This window comes from Salvelinus alpinus, chromosome 30, assembly GCF_045679555.1.
Source record: "Salvelinus alpinus chromosome 30, SLU_Salpinus.1, whole genome shotgun sequence".
NCBI lineage: Eukaryota > Metazoa > Chordata > Actinopteri > Salmoniformes > Salmonidae > Salvelinus > Salvelinus alpinus.
This window is the reverse complement of record NC_092115.1, coordinates 7,000,102-7,027,393: the sequence shown is the minus strand read 5'-3', so window position 1 is coordinate 7,027,393 and position 27,292 is coordinate 7,000,102.

Sequence of the window (27,292 nt, the reverse complement as noted above, 5' to 3'; positions counted from 1 at the left end):
CTGTCTGGTCAGTGAAACAGCGCACCTCTGTCTCTGAATGTGTAGGCCGTCTATCTGATGCTGTCTGGTCAGTGAAACAGCGCACCTCTGTCTCTGAATGTGTAGGCCGTCTATCTGATGCTGTCTGGTCAGTGAAACAGCGCCCCTCTGTCTCTGAATGTGTAGGCCGTCTATCTGATGCTGTCTGGTCAGTGAAACAGCGCCCCTCTGTCTCTGAATGTGTAGGCCGTCTATCTGATGCTGTCTGGTCAGTGAAACAGCGCACCTCTGTCTCTGAATGTGTAGGCCGTCTATCTGATGCTGTCTGGTCAGTGAAACAGCGCCCCCTCTGTCTCTGAATGTGTAGGCCGTCTATCTGATGCTGTCTGGTCAGTGAAACAGCGCCCCCTCTGTCTCTGAATGTGTAGGCCGTCTATCTGATGCTGTCTGGTCAGTGAAACAGCGCCCCTCTGTCTCTGAATGTGTAGGCCATCTATCTGATCCTGTCTGGTCAGTGAAACAGCGCCCCTCTGTCTCTGAATGTGTAGGCCATCTATCTGATCCTGTCTGGTCAGTGAAACAGCGCCCCTCTGTCTCTGAATGTGTAGGCCATCTATCTGATCCTGTCTGGTCAGTGAAACAGCGCCCCTCTGTCTCTGAATGTGTAGGCCATCTATCTGATGCTGTCTGGTCAGTGAAACAACCCCCCCTCTGTCTCTGAATGTGTAGGCCATCTATCTGATCCTGTCTGGTCAGTGAAACAGCGCCCCTCTGTCTCTGAATGTGTAGGCCATCTATCTGATGCTGTCTGGTCAGTGAAACAACCCCCCCTCTGTCTCTGAATGTGTAGGCCGTCTATCTGATGCTGTCTGGTCAGTGAAACAGCGCCCCCTCTGTCTCTGAATGTGTAGGCCATCTATCTGATGCTGTCTGGTCAGTGAAACAGCGCCCCTCTGTCTCTGAATGTGTAGGCCGTCTATCTGATGCTGTCTGGTCAGTGAAACAGCGCCCCTCTGTCTCTGAATGTGTAGGCCATCTATCTGATGCTGTCTGGTCAAAAAGAGTATGACATTGTTTCCGTCCGCAGCATTTGTGTTTATTTTGGATCCCCATTAGCTGCTGACAAGGCAGCATTAAGACAGTTATACCATGTTTTAAAAACATTATAATACATTCATTACAGAATTCACAATTCTCACAAAGTGTGTGCCCTCAGGCCCACAAAATCCATGTGTACGTGTGTGTTTATAGTTGGTATGTTATTATGTGTGTGTGTATGCATGTGTCTGTGCCCATGTTTGTGTTGCTTCACAGTCCCCACTGTTCTAAAGAAGGAGTATTTTTATCCGTTTTTTTAAATGTCAATCTACTGCTTGCGTCAGTTACCTCATGTGGAATAGAGTTCCATGTAGTCATGGCTCTATGTAGTACTGTGCACCTCCCATAGTCTGTTCTGGACTTGGGGACTGTGAAGAGACCTCTGGTGGCATGTCTTGTGGGGTATGCATGGGTGTCTGAGCTGTGTGCTAGTCGTTTAAACAGACAGCTCGGTGCTTTCAACATGTCAATACCTCTCACAAATACAAGTAGTGATGAAGTCAATCTCTCCTCCGCTTTGAGTCAGGAGACATTGACATGCATATTATTAATGTTTGCTCTCTGTGCAAGGGCCAGCTGTGCTGCCCTGTTCTGAGCCAATTGCAATTTCCCTCTTTGTGGCACCTGACCACACTACTGAACAGTAGTCCAGGTGCGACAAAACTAGAGCCTGTAGGACCTGCCTTGTTGATAGTGCTATTAAAAAGGTAGAAACTAGGGCCTGTAGGACCTGCCTTGTTGATAGTGCTGTTAAGAACGTAGAAACTAGGGCCTGTAGGACCTGCCTTGTTGATAGTGCTGTTAAGAACGTAGAGCAGTGCTTTACTATGGACAGACTTCTCCCCTTCTTAGCTACTGTTGTATCAATATGTTTTGACCATGACAGTTTCCAGTCATGGGTTACTCCAAGCAGTTTAGTCACCTCAACTTGCTCAATTTCAACATGATTTACTACAAGATTTAGTTGAGGTTTAGGGTTTAGTGATTGTTTTATCCCAAATACAAGGCTTTTTATTTTTTGAAATATTTAGGACTATCTTATTCCTTGCCACCCATTCTGAAACTAACTGCAGCTCTTTGTTTAGTGCTGCAGTCATTTCAGTCACTGTTGTAGCTGACGTGTTTAGTTTTGAATTTCCACATACATGGCTTTACTCAAGCCAGTATCATGTCGTTAGTAAAGATTGAAAACAGTAAGGGGCCTAGACAGCTGCCCTGCAGAATTCCTGATTCTACTTGGATTATGTTGAAGAGGCTTCCATTAAAGAACAACCTCTGTGTTCTGTTAGACAGGTAACTCTCTATCCACAATATATCAGGGGGTGTAAAGCCATAACACATACATTTTTTCCAGCAGCAGACTATGATCGATAATGTCAAAAGTTGCACTGAAGTCTAACAAGACAGCCCCAACAATCTTTTTATCAGTGAATGCAAGAGAAGCCAGTGACCATATGGCCTTCCTTGATAACTAAAAATAATAGTAATAATAAAAATAGCCAATCAGCATTGAGCTAAACTGAGTGAGCTCAACTGTGAATGGTACTGGTGCACCAAAAAAATTGTAAAGGGAAGCCAGTTTGGTTTTGGCTTCATACCAATCACATCATAACAAACTCCAAATGTCATTGACAGAAAAAAAATGTCATTGTTGGATCTCGTTGAATTGTTGTTGTCCTCTAGTTGTCCAGCAGTGGCTAGCTATCTTGCTAAATATGGCCCCTTCCTTATTTAGCCATGGATGGAGGTATTTGGACTTGGTTGTACTTAATTCTCCGTGCTGGCCAATGATTATAACGGCGATTCTGATCTAACCATAAATTCATACATTATGCCCCTGGACTGAGATCTTGGAAGTTCAACATGTAGCTAGATGTAGAAGGCTAACGTTAACTAGTTAACATTGCCCATGAAAGGAAGTTAGGCTAGCGAGCAAGCATTTTATCCAGGTAGCCGAGTACAACAAAATCTAAAAACATGTAGCTACTGTATGACAGAGTCATAGAGTGTTTGGGCAGCATGAAAGAGAGGAGGACGTCATTGGCGTTTCTCTACAAGTAGGGTGAGTCAACATGTTTTTTCTACTTACGCACAAACACACCCAGAGATCAAAACCATGGACAGCCACATTATATTTAGCTTATGTTGATTGGACTAAATAGTTTTTGGTATCTTTTAGTTGTCACTGTGTTAGACTAATCAAAGATGATGTTGAAATGGTGCTGGAATAGTGGAGGCAGATCCTGTTTTCTTTGTGACTTGCGGTAACTCTCCCGGTGTTCTAAATCAATAGTTGTTTTTCCCGAAAATGTCAGAAACATGAACTTGCTTGACCGTGTTGTAAGTCATGTAACTGTTTGTTTCATTCAATACGCTTTGTGGACTCCACCGGACAGATGTTGCTCTCTGGTTTTCTGATGAATCAAAGGTGTGGTTGAATTTATTCTGTTACTGTGTCTTCTTATTGTCTCAGCCTTTAGGCCTATATATCACAGTGTCAAGGCAACTAACAGGTTATAGAGTAAACAACACAATTATCAAAACACAGAGGTTCTAATCTGGCTTTTTTGAGAAGAAGGCTTGAATTTGTTTATTTTGCACCGATACTGATACGTCTACATAGCACATAATGCTGTCCACTCATCTGAGACCACAATGGTCCACTACACAAGCATATGTTGTCCATGTGACTTGACCTACTTTTCTCCCTGTCTTCTTTTAAGTAGTAAAATAAGTCGAGAAAACAAGCGTTCTGAGCCAGATCTAGAGGTCGTTTTTAGAGCTGTGTTGGAAAAGAAAATACATAATACATCATTGGGCCAAACTGAGACATAGTGTCACATTCAAATGTTGTTTCCAAATTCTGCAAATACTTAAAAGACTAACTTTGATGCCTCCTCTACACATCAAAATAACAAATTGATGACATTTCATTTTGTGGTTAAGAAGTAAAATAGATTATGTGATGAGAGATGTTGGGTTTGTGCCAGACATAGCATTTTCCTTGATGACCAAAATGATCCATTTTACTCTCATCTGACTTGACTACCTTCTTCCATATGTTTGGGGAGTCTTCCACACGTGTTTGTTTATTTTTTTCTGGCCACTCTTCCATAAAGCCCAGCTCTGTGGAGTGTACGGCTTAAAGTGATCCTATGAACAGATACTCCAATCTCCACTGGGGAGCTTTGCAGCTCCTTCAGGGTTATCTTTGGTCTCTTTGTTGCCTCTCTGATTAATGCCCTCCTTGCCTGGTCCGTGGGTTTTGGTGGGCGGCCCTCTCTTGGCAGGTTTGTTGTGGTACCATATTCTTTCCATTTTTTAATAATGGATTTAATGGTGCTCCGTGGGATGTTCAAAGTTTTGGATATTTTTTATAACCCAACCCTGATCTGTACTTCTCCACAACTTTGTCCCTGACCTGTTTGGAGAGCTCCTTGGTCTTCATGGTGCCGCTTGCTTGGTGGTGCCCCTTGCTTAGTGGTGTTGCAGACTCTGGGGCCTTTCAGAAAACGTGTATATATACTGAGATCATGTGACAGGACATGTGACACATAGATTGCACACAGGTTGACTTTATTTAACTTATTATGTGATTTCTGAAGGTAATTGGTTGCACCAGATCTTATTTAGGGGCTTCATAGCAAAGGGGGTGAATACATATACATGCACCACTTTTCCGTGTTTTGTCTCTTATAATTTTTTGAAACAAGTTATTTTTTTTCATTTCACTTTACCAACTTGGAATATTTTGTGTTTGTCCATTACGTGAAATCCAAATAAAAATCTATTTAAATAACAGGTTGCAATGCAGCAAAATAGGAAAAACGCCAAGGGGGATGAATACTTCTGCAAGGCAGTGTAGGTGCGAATGTAATTCCTTGAAGAAGATGAAGACAAGATGGAGACAAGCTCAGGTCAGAACTAATGAGAAAATAAAGCATAAGCCTCATTATTCTTTAGACTGGTCTGTGTTTAAATCAAACGTCTGGAAGAAGAGAGAGCTAACCATGGAGATGAGAGATCTGACTGGTCGGAGGGTGCGTATATGTGGGGGATGAGTGTGTGTGTGTGTGGGGGGGGGATGAGAGTGTGTGTGTGTGTGTATGTGTGTGTGTGGTCAGAGCGAGACTCTTCACTCAAAGCCTTCTTACAAAACTCATTATCCAGTCACATCTGAACTTAAATCAATGTGGATGAAATCAAATGAAAATGTAGAATACACTTAAAGACTTTGAAGAAAACACAGTACAAACAGTACATAAAACCAGTACTTCTCCTGAACACTCACACGCCTCTCTAACTCTTAAAACACCTACCTCTGACTGACAACTTTACCAAACCGTCTCCGTGCCTACATGTGTGCCATTCCTCTAACTAAGCAGACGCGTTTGTGACACGCAGGTTAAAATAACAAAAAGCAACTGTGAACCTACTATATTAATATGGAGACAAATCGAAACACACATGAAATATTCATGGTTATTTAATTAGCTTGCTGTTGCTAGCTAATTTGTACTGGGATACATTGTGTCACGCCCTGATCTGTTTCACCTGTCTTGTGCTTGTCTCCACACCCCTCGAGGTGTCGCTCATCTTCCCCATTATCCTCTGTGCATTTATACCTGTTTTTTCTGTCTTGTCTGTTGCCAGTTCGTCTTGGTTTTGTCAGGTTTACCAGCGTGTTTTTCCCATTTATCTAGTTCTTGTTTTCTAGTGTTCCCGGGTTACGACCGTTCTGCCTGCTCTGACCCTGAGCCTCCCTGCCGTTCTGTCCCTTTTTTGACTCTGTCTTGGATTACGAACCTCGACCTGCCCTTCCGCCTGCCCCGTCTGTTATAATAAATATTCTGAGAACCAAACCATCCTGTGTTTGCATCCTGTGTGGTTAAACATTGGGTTGTTATTTTACCTGAAATGAATATGGTCATGGACATTTAGCTAGCTGGCTGTTGCTAGCTAATTTGTCCTGGGAGATAAATATCGGGTTGTTATTTTACCTGAAATGAATATGGTGAATATGGAATATTCTTTTTTACTGGATCTTTGTAGAATGTTGACCCATTTTTTGAGTCACACAAAATGCTGTGTTCTCTACTTACGACAATTCATCCACAAATGACAGGAGAAACCTAGATAGTTTTTAGTTTGTTTACTTTGATTAATCTCTCCTTCTTCTTCTTCTTCTGTGGATTTTATATGGCGGTTGGCATCCAACTTTAAAGGTGCATTACTGCCCCCAACTGGACTGGAGCGTGGACCTCAGTTTGTCTTTCAATCATCCACGTGGGTTAGTTTGCTCCTAAAAAAAACAATGAGTAGATTGGAGAGGCGGGACTTGCAGCCCATCACAAGTGTAAAAGTTATATTTAGGCACCTGGCTACGCAGACAGCTGTAGCCAGTTTGGATGAAGAGTAATGTGAGCTTGTATGTAAATATCTGATAGCCATTCTTTCCCTAGATCTTAAGATGGCTGCTGGCCAGTGTTGTTATTGTTATGCAACCTTATGTCCTTATCCAACATGGCTTCCGTTTACATGTTAGCATTGTTGGCAACATAGCATGCTAAACCGCTATCACTATTGGTACGTGTTATATTATTGCTATGCTAGCCCATGGCCTTCGCCTGCTAGCCTAGTGTAACCTAACGTGCTAAGTTATTAGCTATGCTAGTTGGCCCTAAATATATTTGGTGCTATGTTATATTAGCCCATTGCTAACTCTTTATAGCTGCTATTGTATATATTGCTATACTGTGTGCTACGTTATCTATAATAGCCAATACCATTAGCCTGGTCCCGCTAACGCTAGTTGCCCTTTACCAACTGTGTTAAGCCTAATGGGATGTTATGTTAACACCTGCTACCTGCTGTATGCAATGTTCATTGCTGCTATATCGTTATGTAGCTACGCTATTACCACTAGCATATGCTACATAGCTACTAGCGTAGCACCCTTTTCTGTTCTATTACAGAACCCATCACTTCCATTAGTCCTCTTGTTTGTCATGTGTGTCTGTTCGTTGAGTGCTAATAATAATAATAATAATAATAATAATAATAATAATTAATAATAATTAATAATAATATATAATAACATGTAAATAATAATAAGAGTCTCTCCTACTGGTCATTAAAATCCTGTAACAGGGTCCCTGGGACAGTTGTAGCTGTATCTAAACCGGCAGATTCTTTCAGAGACCACGCCAGTTTGTGGCGGTCTTTTTCATAAAGTCTAACCGACATCCCCCACCCCCAAATCCTCCAACAGGCATTTATTTCCATACAAGATCCCCAGATTTCCGAGGCATATTTTTATATTTACTTCCATGCAAGAGACCCACAAAGTCCAATTTTCATGTAATATCCTCACTGAAAAGCCACACACGATTGAGGAAGAGCAGCAGCCAGAAGACAAAAACGAACAGGCAGAGGCCACGTGATGCAGCCTTCTACTGAGACATATACATTATTGAAAAGGCGAGAGAGAGAGAGAGAGAGAGAGAGAGAGAGAGAGAGAGAGAGAGAGAGAGAGAGAGAGAAAGAGAGAGAAAGAGAGAGAACTAACCTACTCTGTCAATTCAAAGGGCTTTATTGACATATGCACCCCCAGCACTGAACACACCCAGGTCCCACAACTGCACTGCTCCTCCATCATTGAGAGGGATACATTCACAGAGCTGGAGAGAGACATGGTGGAGCTCAGAGAGCCAGTCCAGCACAACAACACCCCCCCAAAAAGACCCGGAGGGCAGAAGGTGAAGATGGACGGCTGTCTGAGAGAGCTGACTGCACTCTGAGGTGAGAGAACTTAAGGAGAAGGGGGAGAGGAACACATGGCACCGCTAGCAGCACTGAAGGACAAGGCGAGAAAGCTGAGGAAGCGGCAGAACAGCCCACCTCACACGAGGACCAAAACCTCAACACCACAATGGGACAGACAACACAGGACTCACCAACCCAACAGACCCCACCCCCTCCTAACAGACCCCACCCCCTCCTAACAGCCCCCACCCCCTCCTAACAGCCCCCACCCCCTCCTAACAGCCCCCACCCCCTCCTAACAGCCCCTGTCATCTCCCCTGATAGCCCTCCTGACAACCCCCACACATCCACTGAGGACACAGAAAACAAAAAACACAAAAGCCAGAGATTGTGCTCCTCATTGAATCAAATGGAAAATATATTCAAGAGAATAAACTTTTCACCAAAACACAAAGTGATTCAACTCTGGTGTGCAAACACTCTGGTGTCCAAACATCTGGAGCTGTTGTCAGAGGACAAACACTAGACATGACCTGGAGCTGTTGTCAGAGGACAAACACTAGACATGACCTGGAGCTGTTGTCAGAGGACAAACACTAGGCATGCCCTGGAGCTGTTGTCAGAGGACAAACACTAGGCATGCCTTGGAGCTGTTGTCAGAGGACAAACACTAGGCATGCCCTGGAGCTGTTGTCAGAGGACAAACAGCACCTCACACAGGAGCAACTGAGCAATGGACACCCTGCCCAGACCAGCGAGGCTCCCTCCTAGACCTGCAAGACCCCCCCCCCCCCCCCCCTGAAGGACCTGCACCGAGAGAACCGACGCCAAGGGGACCTACACCCAGACCATAGCTTCACCAGCCACACCCCATCCAGCTGAGACCACCAGAAACAAACCCTGGCCACACCCTATATAGGCCTCCCTAGATCAGATCTATCTGCCCCCCATGCCCCCCGCCCCTGCAGCAAGGAACTCAATATGACAGCCACACATATGCCCAGGCTGTGAGCAGAGCAACAGGCCCAACCCCCACTAATACACCTGCCCAAGCCCCATCCTGCAACCTAAGTGGTATGTATCAGATGCTCAACATGCTCTGCTCACACCTTCTGTAATGGTCCGAGCCTAAACCACTATGGAACACAAAGCTTTTACTATCTCATCCTGGAATATACAAGGTCTGAGGTCATCTACCTTTGGCCTAAACAGACATTGTCATCCTTCAAGAAACATGGTATAAAGTAGATGGACAAACTGGTTATACCCTAGGTTACAGAGAGCTGGTAGTCCCATCCACCAAACTACCAGGTGTGAAACAGGGAAGAGACTCAGGGGGTATGCTAATTTGGTATAGAACAGACCTACAGTGGGGAGAACAAGTATTTGATACACTGCCGATTTTGCAGGTTTTCCTACTTACAAAGCATGTAGAGGTCTGTAATTTTTATCATAGGTACACTTCAACTGTGAGAGACGGAATCTAATTGCAAACAAAGGATTCTGTACCAAATATTAAGTTCTGCTTTTCTGATGTATCAAATACTTATGTCATGCAATAAAATGCGAATTAATTACTTAAAAATCATACAATGTGATTTTCGGGATTTTTGTTTTAGATTCCGTCTCTCACAGTTGAAGTGTACCTATGATAAAAATTACAGACCTCTACATGCTTTGTAAGTAGGAAAATCCGCAAAATCGGCAGTGTATCAAATACTTGTTCTCCCCACTGTAACTCACTCTATTAAATTAGTCAAAACAGGAACATTTTACATCTGGCTAGAAATTAATAAGGAAATGATCTCAACAGAGAAAAATGTCCTCATGTGTGCTACCTATATCCACCCACTAGAATCCCCATACTTTAATGATGACAGCTTCTCCATCCTAGAGGGGGATATCAACCATTTCCAGTCCCAGGGACATGTACTAGCCTGTTGGGACCTAAATGCCAGAACTGGACAAGAACCTGACACTCTCAGCACACAGGGGGACAAACACCTACATGGTGGTGACTTTATTCCCTCCCAAATATGCCCCCCTAGACACAACTATGACAAAACAACCAACAATAACAACGGGTCGGAACACTTGAATCTCTGTCGCACGCTGGGTCTGTACATAGTCAATGGTAGGCTTCGAGGAGACTCCTATGGCAAGTACAGCTATAGCTCATCTCTTGGCAGTAGTATGGGATCTGCATCAACAGCAACCTTGGGAAAATCCTCTGCGTTATCATTAGCAGCAGATTTGTAAATTTCCTCAGTGGAAAAAATGTACTGAGCAAATGTCAAATATGATTTCACCAAATTACCGTACGACAAACCACGTATTCACCCAGCACAGCCTAATTGACAAACAAACAAACCAAAACAAAGGCAAAGTTTTCTCATGCTTAGTTCATTTCAAAAAAGCTTTTGACTCAATTTGGCATAAGGGTCTGCTATACAAATTGTTGGAAAGTGGTGTTGGGGGAAATACATATGACATTATAAAATCATTATACACAAACAACATGTGTGAGGTTAAGATGGCCAAAAAACACAATATTTTTTCCACAGGGCCGTGGGGTGAGACAGGGATGCAGCTTAAGCCCCACCATCTTCAACATATATATCAACTAATTGGCGAGGACACCAGATGATCAGATGATCTGGTGCTTCTGTCCCCAACCAAGGAGGGCCTATAGCAGCACCTAGATATTATGCACAGATTCTGCCAGACCTGGGCCCTGACATTAAATATCTGTAAGACATCTGTAAGACAAAATAATGGTGTTCCAAAAAAGGTCCAGTTGACAGGACCAGAAATACACATTTCATCTAGACACCGTTGCCCTGGAGCACACAAAAAAACTATACATACATATACAGGTAACTTCCACAAAGCTGTGAATGATCTGAGAGACAAGGAAAGAAGGGCCTTCTATGCCATCAAAAGGAACATAACATTTGACATCTCAATTAGGATCTGGCTAAAAATACTTGAATCAGTTATAGAACCCATTGTCCTTTATGGTTGTGAGGTCTGGGGTCTGCTCACCACCAATAATTAACAAAATGGGCCAAACACCAAATTGAGACTCTGCATGCATAATTCTGAAAAAATATCCTCCGTGTACAACGTAGAACACCAAATAATGCATGCAGAGCAGAATTAGGCCGATACCCGCTAATTATCAAAATCCAGAAAAGAGACGTTAAATTCTACAACCACCTAAAAGGAAGCAAATCCCCAAACTTCCATAACAAAGCCATCACCTACAGAGAGATGAACCTGGAGAAGAGTCCCCTAAGCAAGCTGGTCCTGGGGCTCTGTTCACAAACACAAACAGACCCCATTGAGCCGAAGGACAGCAACACAATTAGACCCAACCAAATCATGAGAAAACAAAAAAATAATTACTTGACACATTGAAAAGAATTAACAAAAAAACAGAGCAAACTATAATGCTATTTGGGCCCTAAACAGAGAGTACACAGTGGCAGAATACCTGACCACAGTGGTTGACCTGAAATTAAGGAAAGCTTTGACTATGTACAGACTCAGTGAGCATAGCCTTGATATTGAGAAAGGCCGCCGTAGGCAGACATGGCTCTCAACAGAAGACAGGCTTGGTGCACACTGCCCACAAAATCAAATCAAATCAAATTGTATAAGTCACATGTGCCGAATACAACAGGTGTAGACCTTACAGTGAAATGCTTACTTACGAGCCCCTAACCAACAATGCAGTTTAAAAAAATACAGATAAGAATAAGATATAAAAGTAACAAGTAATTAAAGAGCAGCAGTAAAACAACAATAGCGAGACTATATACAGAGGGGTACCAGTACAGAGTGGATGTGCGGGGGCACCGATTAGTTGAGGTAGTATGTACATGTAGGTAGAGTTATTAAAGTGACTATGCATAGATGATATCAACAAGAGAGTAGCAGCGGTGTAAAAGAGGGGGAGATGGGGAGGCAATGCAAATAGTCTGGGTAGCCATTTGATTAGGTGTTTAGTAGCCTTATGGCTTGAGGGTAGAAGCTGTTTAGAAGCCTCTTGGACCTAGACTTGGCGCTCCAGTACCACTTGCCGTGCGGTGGCAGAGAGAACAGTCTGTGACTAGGGTGGCTGGAGTCTTTGACAATTTTTAGGGCCTTCCTCTGACACCGCATGTTATAGAGGTCCTGGATGGCAGGAAGCTTGGCCCAGTGATGTACTGGGCCGTACACACTACACTCTGTAGTGCCTTGCAGCCGGAGGCCGAGCAGTTGCCATTCCAGGCAGTAATGCAACCAGTCAGGATGCTCTCGATGGTGCAGCTGTAGAACCTTTTGAGGATCTGAGGACCCATGCAAATCTTTTCAGTCTCATGAGTGGGAAAATGAGCTGGAAACTGAGTTGCACCTCCTAACCTTCTGCCAAATGTATGACCATGTTCGAGACACATATTTCCCTCAGATTACACAGACTCACTAAGAACACATCCATTTCTGATAAACTCCCTTATCTGTTGGATGAAATATCACAGTGCACAATCACAGCAGCAATATTTGTGACCTGTTGCCACAAGAAAAGGTCAACCAGTGAAGAACAAACACCATTGTAAATACAACCCATATTTATGTTTATTTATTTTCCTTTTTTTACTTTAACTATTTGCACATCGTCTTTATTCTTTTGGAACTTTTGTGAGTGTAATGTTTACTGTGTACATATGTTTCCCATGCCAATAAAGCCCTTTGAATTGAATTGAGAGGGAGAGAACGAGATATATTAGGGAGAGAAAGACAGAGAAAGAGCAAGAGAGCTCAGTCAGAGAGAGAGAGAGAGAACTCAGTCAGAGAGAGAGAGAACTCAGTCAGAGAGAGAGAGAACTCAGTCAGAGAGAGAGAGAGCTCAGTCAGAGAGAGAGAGAGAGAACTCAGTCAGAGAGAGAGAGAACTCAGTCAGAGAGAGAGAGAGAGAACTCAGTCAGAGAGAGAGAGAACTCAGTCAGAGAGAGAGAGAGAGAGCTCAGTCAGAGAGAGAGAGAGAGAGAGCTCAGTCAGAGAGAGAGAGAGAGAACTCAGTCAGAGAGAGAGAGAGAGAACTCAGTCAGAGAGAGAGAGAGATAACTCAGTCAGAGAGAGAGATAACTCAGTCAGAGAGAGAGAGAGAGAACTCAGTCAGAGAGAGAGAGAGCTCAGTCAGAGAGAGAGAGAGAACTCAGTCAGAGAGAGAGAGAGAGAACTCAGTCAGAGAGAGAGAGAGAGAGAGAGAGAGTCATGCTCAACATGAGCTCCTGATATATTTGATTTTTTAGGTTTTTAGAATGAGATAAACACTCTAATCGAAGAAGAATTCCAGACAAGAAGTGATGAACAACAACTCTATACATTCAGAATAGAAAAAAAAGTAACTTTGCGCCTCAAGTTAAGAAGTCTTGAGTCTAGCTAGCTAGCTACACAACAAAGACCCAGCCAGCAGACTAACAAGCTAGCCATAAGAAACGAGCTAGAACAAACCTAACAAGGTCAGTTAATACAACTACATCAAACGACCAAACTGAGTGAGTAAACCAAAAAGGAGCACGGACTAACTGTAAACATATCTTCAGTCTTTTGTGAGGATTTTTCACTATATTTGCTAATTTTTGAAAGTAGCGCGAACAGCAGACGAACAAATCGGTTGCCATGGCAACGGGGCAGCAGAACAGCGCAGCAGTAGCGGTAGTAGCAGAGCGCACAGACACCATGTCCCCACTCCCCCTCAGCGCAGAATCCATTCTCTACCCAAAAAAGGCCAAAAATGACACAATGAGGAAAGCTTTCAAACAGAAACTACTAGAGGAGAGGCCAGAAACCCTTTTTGCAGACCTCTACAAAAACGGTGACGTGAGTAATCTCATCTTCCTCACTGACCAGCCAAATGCATGGCGCTCAGCAGTCTGCTCTCACTACACATGCATAAAGAAAGAGGGAATCTGTAATGGGTGGAAGCTGAAAATCAAAGAGACAGACGACCCTGACAGCACCATGATAACAATCAACCTCTACAAGACTGGGACTGTCATGGTGCAAGGTAACATCAGGCTGTTTGAAACAGACTTTCAGACCATTAAGGAGAGAGCGGAGAGAGAGAAGGACACCACCAGTGACATGCCCTCCCACAAGACAAACTCCCCCAGCACCACCCTCACCCTTACCCTCCCCACCCAACAAGGCACATCCAGCACCTCTCTTCCCACCATAGTGGAGGACACGCCCCAAGAGGAGAGCGACCCCCTCAGTGCAGAGCAGGCTCAGGCCCTCCTCACCACCATGGCTGCCATGAGGGATGAGTTCACCAAACTGGAGGGGGAGGTGGTCCTGCTCAGGGAGAGCGTGAGCAAACAGCAACCAGACAACCACACCTTAGAGGAGCTCCTAACCAAGGTGAGGACAGAGCAGGACAGCAGCTTTGCAACACAGCTGAAAGAGGTTCAGCAAGAGAGAGACGGATTCAAGAGAGAGCTGGCTGATCTAACAAAGGAGGTGAGAGAGCTCCAAAAAGACAGGCAGAGCAGCAATAAGGAGCTGACCACACCAAGAGAGGAGCTGCAGGAGAGAAAGAGAGCAGAGGACAGGCTGCAGGAGCAGATAGATCACCACCCTATGACCTGCCCTCACACAGCAGAGGAGCCCAGCTCAACCAGCCAGACTTCCCCAGCCCTGGCTGCTGCACCCCTCCTCCCCAACCCACAGAACAGCCTCCCACTGACAGTGGCACCCACACAGACCAGCCACACCCCAGCTCCAACACCCACCAGCCCCCCCTCTGCCCCCCCCAGTCCAGAAGAAACACTGGCTGACATCGTCCTGTTAATGGACTCAAATGGGAAGTATGTTCAGGAGAAGAAACTTTTCCCTAGACACAAAACGAGAAAGGTGTGGTGCCCAACAACGCAAAGTGCCATGGAGCTGCTTGATAAGAACCATCTCGGGTCGCCAAGCCACATAATCATACATACCGGAAGCAACGACCTGCGTGCTCAGCAGGAGAGGGTGGCGACTTCACTACGGGGAGTGATTGAGAAGGCCTCCGCAATCTTCCCCAACTCAAGAATCATAGTGTCAACCCTTCTACAGAGGAGGGACTTCCACCCTGCCACAATCCAAAGAATAAACGCCAGCCTATCCCGGGACTGTGCCCTGCGACCCAATGTACACCTGGACCACCATCCCACCCTCGATCTGGACTGTCTCTATGACCATGTTCACCTGTACAGGGAGACAGTCCCCATCCTTGCCAAGACTCTCAAGGACGTCGCTTTAAACCGCAGCCCGAACTCTCCACCCAGGAACAGCGGAGCAATCTCCACCCCGCCGAGATCACCGAGACAACATCCCGGACCAGCACCCTGGACCCCCCAGCCACGACCACAGCACCACCAACCTCAATGCCCACCACAGCCAGCGCAGCACAGACCACCCCAGCCCAGCTTCAGAGCCACCCAGATGAGGCCTACCACCCCCCTCCTCCCCACCGCAGACCCACACCTGGAGGAGCCACAGCCCAGCAGGCAGAGCTACGCACAGGCTGTGAGAGGAGCAACTGGCCCAGCCCCCACCAACCAAATGAGTGACATTAAACAAATGCTGAGTCTACTATGCTCACATGTGATGGGCCGAGGGTCATGGTAAGATGAGCACAAGAACTCCACCATTCTCACACTACATCCACCCAAGTGGCATGACACAAATTCTATCTAAATGATAAACAAATCACATTTGCAAAATAAGAGTTTACTTTAATTGAAAAATCCTATTTTAATGGTTCTTCTTGGATTGTGAGTGTTTGTCTCATTTTGAAAGGTAAAGAAAAGAGAGAAAAAAAAAGTTATGAAGTCTTTTTACGTTGCATGTTGGAATATACAAGGATTGAAGTCCTCTGCTTTTGGGCTAAAGAGCAGAAACCCAGACTTCCTGAAAGAAATTGATGATGTTGATATTTTAGTACTACAGGAAACATGGTGCAGAGGTGATGTTTCCACTGGCTGTCCACTAGGTTATAGGGAGATAATCATACCATCCACTAAATTAAAAGGAATCAAACAGGGCAGAGACTCAGGGGGAATGCTAATATGGTATAAATCTGAACTAATTCATTCAATCGAATTGATCAAAACAGGAGAATTCTTTATCTGGTTAAAAATCAACAAGGAAGCTATCTTGACAGATAAAAATGTCTTCCTCTGTGCCACATACATTCCCCCCTCAGAGTCACCCTACTTCAACGAAGAGAGCTTCTCCATTCTAGAGGGAGAGATTAGTCACTTTCAGGCCCAAGGCAACGTACTGGTCTGTGGAGACCTGAATGCTAGAATAGCAGAAGAACAAGACACTATTAACAGTCATGGGGATAAACACCTACCAGGAAGCAATAACCTTTCCCTCCCCACATACCCCCACAGAAACAACTATGACAAAGTGAAAAACAAAAATGGATTACAGCTCCTGAGGCTCTGTCGAACACTGGGTCTGTACATAGTCAATGGCAGGCTGAGAGGAGACTCTTTTGGTAGGTACACCTACAGCTCATCCCTTGGCAGCAGCACTGTAGACTACTTCCTCACCGACCTAAACCCAGAGTCTCTCAGAGCCTTCACAGTCAGCCCACTAACACCTCTCTCAGACCACAGTAAAATCACAGTGTATCTGAGAAGAGCAGAACCCAACCATGAAGCATCATGGCCCAATAAATTACATGGTACTAAACAAGCCTATAGATGGAGTGCAAACAGTACAGACATCTACCAAAAAGCAATTAGTAGCCAAAAAATACAATCTCTCCTGGACAACTTTTTAGCCTTAACATTCTCCTTCAGCAATGAAGGTGTAAATTTGGCCGTTAGGAACATAAACTTTATATTTGACAAATTAGCCTCCTTGGCTAATCTAAAGAAGCATAAGAGCAAACCAAAAATAACAGATAATGAAAAATGGTTTGATAATGATTGCAAAAATCTAAGAAAGTCATTGAGAAATATATCTAATCAAAAACACAGAGAACCAGACAACAAAAATATACGCCTTCAATATGGGGAAACACTGAAGCAATACAAACGCACCCTAAGAACAAAAAAGGAACAGCACATTAGAAATCAGCTGGATGGAATTGAGGAATCCATAGAATCAAACCACTTCTGGGAGAATTGGAATAAATTAAACAAACCTCATCATGAGGAGTTGGCTATCCAAAATGGGGATATGTGGAGAAATCACTTTGCAAACCTCTACAGCAATGCAATATAACAAAGAGCCCAGAACAAAAAGATATACAAGATAAATTACAAATCCTTGAATTAGCAGTCAAAGACTATCAGAATCCTGTGGATACCCAAATTACAGAAGAAGAATTATTGGACAAAATATGCAATCTCCAACCCAAAAAGGCCTGTGGTGCTGATGGGATTTTAAATGAAATGATCAAATATACAGACCACAAATTCAAATTGGCTATACTCAAACTCTTCAACATTATCCTCACTGCAGGTATTTTCCCCGATATTTGGAACCAGGGATTGATCACACCAATCTATAAAAATGGAGACAAATTTGACCCAAATAATTACAGAGGAATATGCGTTAACAGCAACTTGGGGAAAATTCTCTGCAGTATTATAAATAGCAGACTACATCATTTCCTTGACGAACACAACGTCCTGAGCAGAAGCCAGATTGGATTTCTAAAAAATTATCGTACAACAGACCACATTTACACCCTCCACACTCTAATTGATAAACAAGTTAACCAAAACAAAGGCAAAATCTACTCGTGTTTTGTAGATTTCAAGAAAGCATTTGATTCAATTTGGCACGAAGGTCTTTTTTATAAACTAATAGAAAGTGGTATTGGAGGGAAAACATATGATTTTATTAAATCAATGTACACTAAAAACAAATGTGCGGTTAAAATTGGCAACAAGCAAACAGACTTCTTCTCTCAGGGGCGGGGAGTGAAACAGGGCTGCCCAATAAGTCCAACATTATTTAACATCTACATTAATGAATTGGCAAAAACATTAGAAGAATCGGCAGCACCTGGTATCACCCTACACAACACTGAAATCAAGTGTCTGCTGTACGCAGATGACCTGGTGCTGCTGTCTCCCACTAAAGAGGGGTTACAGCAACACCTAGATCATCTTCACAGGTTCTGTCAGACTTGGGCTCTGACCGTTAACCTAAAAAAAACAAATATAATGATATTCCAAAAAAGGTCCGGAAATAAGGATGACAAATATAAATTCTATTTGGACACAGTTCTATTAGAACACACCAAAAACTACACATATCTAGGACTAAATATCAGCAACACAGGTAGCTTTCACATGGCTGTGAATGAGCTGAGAGACAAAGCAAGAAGAGCATTCTATGCCATTAAAAGGAACATCAAAATTGAAATTCCAATTAGAATCTGGCTCAAAATTTTTCAATCAGTTATAGAACCAATTGCTCTATATGGCAGTGAAGTATGGGGTCCGCTGTCTAATAATGAATTTACTAAATGGGACAAACATCCAATTGAAGTATTGCATGCAGAGTTTTGCAAGACTGTATTGCAAGTACAAAGAAAAACTCCAAATAACGCATGTAGGGCAGAATTGGGCCAATATCCCCTCCTCATTCGAATAGAAAAAAGAGCCATCAAATTTTACAACCATCTAAAAACAAGTGACCCTAAAACATTCCATCACACAGCTCTACAATGTCAAGAGATGAAACCAGAGAAGAGTCCCCTCAGCCAGCTGGTTCTGAGGCTCAGTTCACCAACCCAAACCAACCCCATAGAGCCTCGGGACAGCCCTCAGAAAATCTGGCCCAACCAAATCATCACAAAACAAAAAGAAAAATATATAACCTATTGGAAAGACACCACAAAAAATCAAAGTAAACTTCAATGCTATTTGGCTCTAAACAGACAGTACATGGTGGCAGACTATCTGACCACTGTGACTGATAGAAAACTGAGGAAAACATTGACTAGGTACAGACTCAGTGAGCACAGTCTGGCTATAGAGACCGGTCGTCACAGACAAACCTGGCTGCCCAGGGAGGACAGGCTGTGCTCACTCTGCTCCAGGGGAGAGGTAGAGACAGAAGTGCATTTCCTACTACACTGTGACAAATACTCAGACCTAAGAGCATATTTCTTTCCCAAAATTATAATTCAATACAAAGAATTTGAAACTATAAAAGACGAAGAAAAATTCAAATATTTATTGGGTGAAAAGCCAAAATGTGCAGTTTTGGCAGCCAAATATGTGTCCTCCTGCCACAGCCTGAGGGACAGCCAGTGAAAAATGCAAAGTAATGTTGATAATATTTCCCATTTAGCTTAGTTTTGTTTTGTCTTTCGTACCAGGTCATGTGTCTTCTCAGTCATGTTGACACTGGTCTACTACTGTTGCTTTAATGTATTGTTGTTCTGATTAATATTGTTGTTGTAGCTGTTATTAATGGTAATCCCATGTCCACTACTACTATTATTATTGCTGTTAATCCCACCATTTATTTATATATAAATATATATATATTTTGTGTATATATATACATATATATTTTATTTAAATTTTTCGATATGTATACTTTGACAATGTAAGTAATAATAACTTGCCATGTCAATAAAGTCAATTGAATTGAAAATTGAATTGAATTGAGAGAGAACTCAGTCAGAGAGAGAGAGAGAGAGCTCAGTCAGAGAGAGAGAGAGAGAACTCAGTCAGAGAGAGAGAAAGAGAACTCAGTCAGAGAGAGAGAGAGAGAACTCAGTCAGAGAGAGAGAGAGAACTCAGTCAGAGAGAGAGAGAGAGAGCTCAGTCAGAGAGAGAGAAAGAGAACTCAGTCAGAGAGAGAGAGAGAGAACTCAGTCAGAGAGAGAGAGAGAGAACTCAGTCAGAGAGAGAGAGAGAACTCAGTCAGAGAGAGAGAGAGAGAACTCAGTCAGAGAGAGAGAGAGAGAACTCAGTCAGAGAGAGAGAGAGAGAACTCAGTCAGAGAGAGAGAGAGAGAACTCAGTCAGAGAGAGAGAGAGAGAGCTCAGTCAGAGAGAGAGAGAGAGAACTCAGTCAGAGAGAGAGAGAGAACTCAGTCAGAGAGAGAGAGAGAGAGAACTCAGTCAGAGAGAGAGAGAGAGATCTCAGTCAGAGAGAGAGAGAGAACTCAGTCAGAGAGAGAGAGAGAGAGAACTCAGTCAGAGAGAGAGAGAGAGAACTCAGTCAGAGAGAGAGAGAGAGAACTCAGTCAGAGAGAGAGACTAGGAGGCTATGTTGCATCTCTGGCTTTATGGTAACATGCTGTTTTTTCACAGGACTGAGCCTGAGCTTTGTGTGTTCATGTCTGTGTTGACGGCTCGCTCTGCAAGTCAAACCACGATTCAGCCCACTTGGTCCCAACACACCTTTCAGTGTGTGATCTCTGCAGGAATCGAACCCACGACCTTATGCATTGAATACAACACGCTCTAACTAACTGAGTCACACATGATGTTAACATCCGTGACCATCAGGTCTCTACTACTCACCCATTATCGTGATATAACAAAGCCCTTACTAAAGAGACAGCACTACAGAGACAGCACTATAGAGACAGCACTATAGAGACAGCACTACAGAGACAGCACTACAGAGGCATGACTACAGAGACAGCACTACAGAGACATGACTACAAAGACAGAACCATAGAGACAGGACTACAGAGACATGACTATAGAGACAGCACTATAGAGACAGCACTATAGAGACAGCACTATAGAGACAGGACTACAGAGACAGCACTATAGAGACAGCACTATAGAGACAGCACTACAGAGACTGCAGAGACAGCACTATAGAGACAGCACTATAGAGACAGCACTATAGAGACAGCACTATAGAGACAGCACTATAGAGACAGCACTACAGAGACAGCACTATAGAGACAGCACTATAGAGACAGCACTACAGAGACTGCAGAGACAGCACTATAGAGACAGCACTATAGAGACAGCACTATAGAGACAGCACTATAGAGACAGCACTATAGAGACAGCACTATAGAGACAGCACTATAGAGACAGCACTAGAGAGACAGCACTAAAGAGACAGCACTATAGAGACAGCACTACAGAGACTGCAGAGACAGCACTATAGAGACATGACTACAGAGACAGCACTAAAGAGACAGCACTATAGAGACAGCACTACAGAGACTGCAGAGACAGCACTATAGAGACAGCACTATAGAGACAGCACTATAGAGACAGCACTATAGAGACAGCACTATAGAGACAGGACTATAGAGACAGCACTATAGAGACAGCCCTACAGAGACAGCACTAAAGAGACAGCACTATAGAGACAGGACTACAGAGACAGCACTATAGAGACAGCACTACAGAGACTGCAGAGACAGCACTATAGAGACAGCACTATAGAGACAGCACTATAGAGACAGCACTATAGAGACAGCACTATAGAGACAGCACTATAGAGACAGCACTATAGAGACAGCACTAGAGAGACAGCACTAAAGAGACAGCACTATAGAGACAGGACTACAGAGACAGCACTATAGAGACAGCACTATAGAGACAGCACTACAGAGACTGCAGAGACAGCACTATAGAGACAGCACTATAGAGACAGGACTACAGAGACTGCAGAGACAGCACTATAGAGACATGACTACAGAGACAGCACTAAAGAGACAGCACTATAGAGACAGCACTATAGAGACAGCACTATAGAGACAGGACTACAGAGACAGCACTATAGAGACAGCACTATAGAGACAGCACTACAGAGACTGCAGAGACAGCACTATAGAGACATGACTACAGAGACAGCACTAAAGAGACAGCACTATAGAGACAGCACTACAGAGACTGCAGAGACAGCACTATAGAGACAGCACTATAGAGACAGCACTATAGAGACAGCACTATAGAGACAGCACTATAGAGACAGGACTATAGAGACAGCACTATAGAGACAGCCCTACAGAGACAGCACTAAAGAGACAGCACTATAGAGACAGGACTACAGAGACATGACTACAGAGACAGCACTATAGAGACAGCACTACAGAGACAGCACTATAGAGACAGCACTACAGAGACAGGACTATAGAGACATGACTACAGAGACATGACTACAGAGACAGCACTAAAGAGACATGACTACAGAGACAGCACTAAAGAGACAGCACTATAGAGACAGGACTACAGAGACATGACTGCAGAGACAGCACTACAGAGACTGCAGAGACAGCACTACAGAGACAGCACTATAGAGACATGACTACAGAGACAGCACTACAGAGACAGCACTACAGAGACAGCACTACAGAGACAGCACTACAGAGACAGCACTACATAGACAGCACTACAGATACATCACTATAGAGACAGCACTACAGAGACAGCACTACAGAGACAGCACTACAGAGACAGCACTACAGAGACAGCACTACAGAGACAGCACTATAGAGACAGCACTATAGAGACAGCACTACAGAGACAGGACTATAGAGACAGCACTACAGAGACAGGACTACAGAGACAGCACTACAGAGACTGCAGAGACAACACTATAGAGACAAAACTATAGAGACAGCACTATAGAGACAGCACTATAGAGACATGACTACAGAGACATGACTACAGAGACAGCACTATAGAGACAGCACTATAGAGACAGCACTATAGAGACAGCACTATAGAGACAGCACTATAGAGACAGCACTATAGAGACATGACTACAGAGACAGCACTACAGAGACAGCACTACAGAGACTGCAGAGACAACACTATAGAGACAAAACTATAGAGACAGCACTATAGAGACAGCACTATAGAGACATGACTACAGAGACATGACTACAGAGACAGCACTATAGAGACAGGACTACAGAGACTACAGAGACAGCACTACAGAGACAGCACTACAGTGACAGCACTATAGAGACAGCACTATAGAGACATGACTACAGAGACTACAGAGACAGCACTATAGAGACAGCACTATAGAGACATGACTATAGAGACATGACCACAGAGACAGCACTATAGAGACAGCACTATAGAGACAGCACTATAGCGACAGTACTATAGAGACAGCACGATAGAGACATGACTACAGAGACATGACTACAGAGACAGCACTACAGAGACTGCAGAGACAGCACTATAGAGACATGACTACAGAGACAGCACTAAAGAGACATGACTACAGAGACAGCACTATAGAGACAGCACTACAGAGACAGCACTAAAGAGACAGCACTACAGAGACAGGACTATAGAGACATGACTACAGAGACATGACTACAGAGACAGCACTAAAGAGACATGACTACAGAGACAGCACTAAAGAGACAGCACTATAGAGACAGGACTACAGAGACATGACTGCAGAGACAGCACTACAGAGACTGCAGAGACAGCACTACAGAGACAGCACTATAGAGACATGACTACTGAGACAGCACTACAGAGACAGCACTACAGAGACAGCACTACAGAGACAGCACTACATAGACAGCACTACAGATACATCACTATAGAGACAGCACTACAGAGACAGCACTACAGAGACAGCACTACAGAGACAGCACTACAGAGACAGCACTATAGAGACAGCACTATAGAGACAGCACTACAGAGACAGGACTACAGAGACAGCACTACAGAGACTGCAGAGACAACACTATAGAGACAAAACTATAGAGACAGCACTATAGAGACAGCACTATAGAGACATGACTACAGAGACATGACTACAGAGACAGCACTATAGAGACAGCACTATAGAGACAGCACTATAGAGACAGCACTATAGAGACAGCACTATAGAGACATGACTACAGAGACAGCACTACAGAGACAGCACTACAGAGACTGCAGAGACAACACTATAGAGACAAAACTATAGAGACAGCACTATAGAGACAGCACTATAGAGACATGACTACAGAGACATGACTACAGAGACAGCACTATAGAGACAGGACTAAAGAGACTACAGAGACAGCACTACAGAGACAGCACTACAGTGACAGCACTATAGAGACAGCACTATAGAGACATGACTACAGAGACTACAGAGACAGCACTATAGATACAGCACTATAGAGACAGCACTATAGAGACATGACTATAGAGACATGACCACAGAGACAGCACTATAGAGACAGCACTATAGAGACAGCACTATAGCGACAGCACAATAGAGACAGCACTATAGAGACAGGACTACAGAGACATGACTACAGAGACATGACTACAGAGACATGACTACAGAGACAGCACTATAGAGACAGCACTATAGAGACAGCACTATAGCGACAGCACTATAGAGACAGCACTATAGATACAGCACTATAGCGACAGCACTATAGAGACAGGACTACAGAGACTACAGAGACTACAGAGACAGCACTATAGAGACAGCACTATAGAGACAGCACTATAGAGACAGCACTATAGAGACAGCACTATAGAGACATGACTACAGAGACATGACTACAGAGACAGCACTTCAGTGACAGCACTATAGAGACAGCACTATAGAGACATGACTACAGAGACTACAGAGACAGCACTATAGATACAGCACTATAGAGACAGCACTATAGAGACATGACTATAGAGACATGACCACAGAGACAGCACTATAGAGACAGCACTATAGAGACAGCACTATAGCGACAGCACTATAGAGACAGCACTATAGAGACAGGACTACAGAGACATGACTACAGAGACATGACTACAGAGACATGACTACAGAGACAGCACTATAGAGACAGCACTATAGAGACAGCACTATAGCGACAGCACTATAGAGACAGCACTATAGAGACAGCACTATAGCGACAGCACTATAGAGACAGGACTACAGAGACTACAGAGACTACAGAGACAGCACTATAGAGACAGCACTATAGAGACAGCACTATAGAGACAGCACTATAGAGACAACACTATAGAGACATGACTACAGAGACATGACTACAGAGACATGACTACAGAGACATGACTACAGAGACAGCACTATAGAGACAGCACTATAGAGACAGCACTATAGAGACATCACTATAGAGACAGCACTATAGAGACAGCACTATAGAGACAGGACTACAGAGACTACAGAGACAGCACTATAGAGACAGCACTATAGAGACATGACTACAGAGACAGCACTACAGAGACAGCACTATAGAGACAGCACTATAGAGACAGGACTACAGAGACTACAGAGACATGACTATAGAGACAGCACTATAGAGACATGACTACAGAGACAGCACTACAGAGACAGAACTACAGAGACAGCACTACAGAGACGGCACTATAGAGACGGCACTACAGAGACAGAACTACAGAGACGGCACTATAGAGACGGCACTATAGAGACAGCACTATAGAGACGGCACTATAGAGACATGACTACAGAGACAGCACTATAGAGACAGGACTACAGAGACGGCACTACAGAGACGGCACTATAGAGACAGGACTACAGAGACAGCACTATAGAGACAGGACTACAGAGACAGGACTACAGAGACTACAGAGACATGACTACAGAGACAGCACTACAGAGACAGAACTACAGAGACAGCACTACAGAGACGGCACTATAGAGACGGCACTACAGAGACAGAACTACAGAGACGGCACTATAGAGACGGCACTATAGAGACGGCACTATAGAGAAGGCACTATAGAGACGGCACTATAGAGAAGGCACTATAGAGACATGACTACAGAGACAGCACTATAGAGACAGCACTATAGAGACAGCACTATAGAGACAGCACTATAGAGACAGCACTATAGAGACAGCACTATAGAGACAGCACTATAGAGACAGCACTATAGAGACAGGACTACAGAGACTACAGAGACAGCACTATAGAGACAGCACTATAGAGACAGCACTATAGAGACAGCACTATAGAGACAGCACTATAGAGACAGCACTATAGAGACATGACTACAGAGACATGACTACAGAGACAGCACTATAGAGACAGGACTATAGAGACAGCACTACAGAGACAGCACTACAGAGACGGCACTATAGAGACAGCACTACAGAGACGGCACTATAGAGACGGCACTATAGAGAAGGCACTATAGAGACATGACTACAGAGACAGCACTATAGAGACAGCACTATAGAGACAGCACTATAGAGACAGCACTATAGAGACAGCACTATAGAGACAGGGCTACAGAGACTACAGAGACAGCACTATAGATACAGCACTATAGAGACAGCACTATAGAGACAGCACTATAGAGACAGCACTATAGAGACAGCACTATAGAGACATGACTACAGAGACATGACTACAGAGACAGCACTATAGAGACAGGACTATAGAGACAGCACTACAGAGACAGCACTACAGAGACGGCACTATAGAGACAGCACTACAGAGACGGCACTACAGAGACAGGACTACAGAGACAGCACTATAGAGACGGCACTATAGAGACGGCACTATAGAGACAGCACTATAGAGACGGCACTATAGAGACAGCACTATAGAGACGGCACTATAGAGACAGCACTATAGAGACGGCACTACAGAGACAGCACTATAGAGACGGCACTATAGAGACAGCACTATAGAGACGGCACTACAGAGACAGCACTATAGAGACGGCACTATAGAGACGGCACTACAGAGACAGCACTATAGAGACGGCACTACAGAGACAGCACTATAGAGACGGCACTATAGAGACGGCACTACAGAGACGGCACTATAGAGACGGCACTATAGAGACGGCACTATAGAGACAGCACTATAGAGACAGGACTACAGAGACAGCACTATAGAGACAGCACTATAGAGACATGACTACAGAGACGGCACTACAGAGACAGGACTACAGAGACGGCACTATAGAGACGGCACTATAGAGACAGCACTATAGAGACAGCACTATAGAGACAGCACTATAGAGACAGGGCTACAGAGACTACAGAGACAGCACTATAGATACAGCACTATAGAGACAGCACTATAGAGACAGCACTATAGAGACAGCACTATAGAGACAGCACTATAGAGACATGACTACAGAGACATGACTACAGAGACAGCACTATAGAGACAGGACTATAGAGACAGCACTACAGAGACAGCACTACAGAGACGGCACTATAGAGACAGCACTACAGAGACGGCACTACAGAGACAGGACTACAGAGACAGCACTATAGAGACGGCACTATAGAGACGGCACTATAGAGACAGCACTATAGAGACGGCACTATAGAGACAGCACTATAGAGACGGCACTATAGAGACAGCACTATAGAGACGGCACTACAGAGACAGCACTATAGAGACGGCACTATAGAGACAGCACTATAGAGACAGCACTACAGAGACAGCACTATAGAGACGGCACTATAGAGACGGCACTAGAGAGACA